Source organism: Tupaia chinensis, unplaced genomic scaffold, assembly GCF_000334495.1.
Source record: "Tupaia chinensis unplaced genomic scaffold, TupChi_1.0 Scaffold149333_1, whole genome shotgun sequence".
Lineage (NCBI taxonomy): Eukaryota > Metazoa > Chordata > Mammalia > Scandentia > Tupaiidae > Tupaia > Tupaia belangeri.
In genome coordinates, this window is record NW_006209177.1 from 1,516,415 (window position 1) to 1,520,413 (window position 3,999).

Sequence of the window (3,999 nt, forward strand, 5' to 3'; positions counted from 1 at the left end):
AAGTAAGTGGCCAGGTCGGGGACTCAAACCACAGTCAGTCAAATGGAAGTCCAGGGCCCAGTGCCCTAACCTCCACACCACCTGCTGGCCGCAGCAAAATAATTTTTAAGGTGTAAAAAGATTTAAGATTTAAGATTTCCAAATTTTTTCCAAGAAATTAATTGCTTTCTAGTGTTTAATGCTATCTTATCATTATTTACATTCTATTATGACTTTGTTCTAATAACTGTATTATCTTTGGGGCTTAATTAGTTTCTGCTAACTGTTAAAGCTAAGAGGAGCTCTTGTCATTTCGGCTGGATTTTAGGTCTTTTTAAACTTAGTGTTTCATTATTTATAATTACTTCTTAATCTTGTAAGACAGTTTAAACCTTTCTTTTTCATTATTTTTACTAAAATTGAGTAGATGTGACACTTTTATGAAACCAACATATGATGCTTAAAGATTCATCAAAGACTGTCCATCACTCCCATTTCAGGACCCCCCCCCCATACTTATATTCTGTCTGTGTCCTTCATGTTCATTTTTTTGAGGGGGGATTTTTGCCATAGGGGGGTGTGTGTGCTTGCTAGAGAGACAGAAACGGAGAAATCATCTCCCGGGGGGATGGCCACGCTGCAATCCCTTCTCCATTCTCCTCTCGGGATCTTGGGTATGCATGCACCTGTGCACAGCATGAGTTTTAAGCCATCGTGTCTGGGATTCAAACCGTGGTCAACTACGTGGGAGTCCAGCAATGCAACCATTATACCATCTGCTGGTCCTATGTCCTTTATGTTCTTATCCCCCTCCCTTGCACAAAGATAACCACTACCTGGAATGCCACATTCATTATTCTCAGGATTTCGTTTTTGGTTAGTCACACATTTGTTTTCTAAGCATATGCTGTTTAATTTTGCCTGTTTTGAATTTCTTGTAAGTACTACAGACATCCTGCAACAATTTGCCTCTTTTTCTCAAATTAAGCTGTTTCCAAAGAGTACTTTTACCTCTTCAATGACAATGTACAGACTCAATACTAAAGTTTTCATGTACTTCAATTACAGAAACATATACACATGCACACACACCCAAGCTATAAATGGCTATTATAATTACATTGAAATTCTCATGTAGATTTTCTCATGCTTTCCACTTTTACCATTCTATATTCCTTTCTGAATCTCCAAATTTCCACTGGGGATTATTTTCTTTCTGCATGGATATTACCTTTAATTGTAAATCTGCTCATGGAGAATTTCCATTTTTGTTACTCTAATATCTTTATTTTGCCTTTATATATTTTGAAAAATTCCCAGCTATTATCTCTTGAAATATTTCTTTGTTCTACTCTCATTTCCCTCACATTCTGAGACACTGATTTTACATATACGTTCAAGCTCCTCACTTTATCGTCTGCCCCCTATTGTCTGTTCCATATTCTCCTTCCATTTTGTTTCCTTTTAAATGAAGTCTTCTGAATTATTGTCTATTTTGCTTACCAATATTTTTCTTCAGCTGTTAAATCCAATAATGGTAAAACTTGATTTTTTTTTTTTTTACTTTTTTTTCTATTCTAGAATTTCCATTTTATTCTTCTATTTTTTTTTGGAGAGGTTTTTGCTATAGGGTGCGTGCGCTCGCCAGACAGACAGAGACAGAGAGATAGAAAGCAAGAAATCAACCCCCAGAGGGATGGCCATGCCGCAATCCCTTCTCCTCCATTCTCCTCTTGGGATCTTGGGCATGCACGCACACACGCCCAGCGTGAGTTTAAGCCACCAGGTCCAGGACCCAAACCACAGTCGACTACTGGGAGTCCAGCGACATAGCCATTCTGCTAACTGCTGGCCTGAATTTCCATTTTATTCTTTATCAAATTCCTGTTATTTTCTTGTTATACTTCCCAGTTCTCTGCAGAGATTTTTGAAATTTTATTATTTTTAAATTAAGCATCAATCTGTTCAAATTCTTCATACTTTATTCCTTTTATTAATAGGCTGAGAAAGCAAAAGTTTCCCAAGCACTGATCCATAATGTTTGCAAATGGTACTCAAAAAGTTCAGTTCCACAAAAAGTAACATTGATTTCTTTAAATGCAATTTTAATCCTTATTTTAGGCTAAGTGCAAAAATAATTTAATACAATAAGCTAAACACACACAAAACCTGTATATCCTGAACTACAAAAGTGATTTCATAGCCACATACATTTTTAGTTAAGTACACTTTTCACAATGAACAAGTACTTAAAAATATGTTAATAAAACACTACCCAAATGTTTATCCTACTTATTAAGCAATGTAATTTATTTTTTAGAAACTTTAATCTGATTTGTGAAAATCAGTGAGTTCTCCTAAAATTTACCAAGTAGTATGTTATATGCCCCAAAAGATTTTAAATAAATAACTTTCCAACACTGAAGCACTTTCAATTTATCCAAATAAAATAACTTCTATTATCTGAAGAACAGAATATTATCATTTAAGACAAACATTGTTACAAAAATCATATTATCTCTTTAAATGAAGCATAAGCCAGAGTATTATCTTTATTAACTTCTCTGACTACTATTGTCTAAAACTTCAGAGTACATGAAGCACAGATGTCAACTCTCACAGTCAAAGATGCCATTTATATTTCACATATTAAACAGCTACAGTATAGCTTACAGTGGCACAAATATATCTAACATATAAATACTACTTTATCCTTTAGATACTCAAAGTTAACAGGAACTGCACAGCTTGCAAGGTATTTTAACTAATGTGTGGTCATTAAAATCCAATAAGAAATTAAGTATGGTCATTTAAAGACAGGCAATTAAAGGTTTAAATATCACTCTAAAAAGACATAAAAATAAAACTGAAAACTTTGTGCTATTCCAACTGTCATTTACATAGCTAGATATCAGGACCTTTACTGTAGAAAACATAGTCATTAAAAACAATTTCCCCAGAAGATAATGAAATGTTATAAAGTACAAAAAATGTCAAGATCCATAGTTTGCTTCATCAAATGCTTTTCTAGCTCATATCAATTCTTCATTCATAGTAAGCAAGTCTAACCCTTGCAAACTTCCTTGGGTCCTTTTCTTAAAGAAAAAAAATTAAAATAATAATAAAAAAAACAGTATCTTCAACTTGTACTCAACCTTGTTTTCTAATCAACATTGCCTTATGAATCATTTCAGTTATGAACTCTATGACAAAGGCCTTCAAGAATATCCACTGACTCATTGTAAGGATTTTGGTCATCCTCAAACCTAAACATCATACATTCTTTTACAAAAAAGTCTCTTTTCCCCTGTCCACCCTCTGCACCTCCTCCAATTTCTTCATTTTCTTCCTCAAAAGTGAGGTCTTCTTCATCTGCCATCCCACTAGCCCGCCACCTACAACGTCTGATTTTCTCTTTTTTTTTTTTTAGAGGGACTTTTGCTACAGGGCATGTGCACTCACCAATGAGACAAAGAGAGACAGAAACAGAACGTGAGAAGTCATCCCCTAGAGGGGATGGCCACACCACAATCCCTTCTCCTCCATTCTCCTCTTGGGATCTTGGGCACACACACACATACACACCTGGCGTGAGTTTTAAGCCACTGGATCCGGACTCAAGCCATGGTCAGCTATGTAGGAGTCCAGCATCATAATTAAACATTACACCATCTGCTGGTCCCTCTTCTTTTGAGAGAGATTTTTGCTACAGGCCATGTGTGCTCATCAAAGCAACAGAGAGATAGAAAGTGAGAAATCACCTCCCAGAAGGTATGGCCATACCACAGTCCCTTCTCCATTCTCCTCTTGGGATTTTGGGCACACACTCACATGTGCCTGGCATGAGTTTTAAGCCACCAGATTCAGGACTCAAAATGCAGTCGAATATGTGGGAGTCCAACAACATAATCATTATGCTATCTGCTGGTCCCTCTGCAGAGATTTTAAAGTTGGACCTACTAAAGAAACACATTAACTGTTAACTATGTTCATTTGCTCAGTAAAAAAACAAATCTGGGT

The 3,999-nt window shown here is 35.9% G+C and overlaps 1 pseudogene; it reads right to left on the reverse strand.

Moving 5' to 3' along the window:
• Positions 1–2,972: 2,972 nt before the first annotated feature.
• Positions 2,973–3,358, reverse strand: LOC102480454 (transcription initiation factor TFIID subunit 13 pseudogene; annotated as a pseudogene).
• Positions 3,359–3,999: the final 641 nt, after the last annotated feature.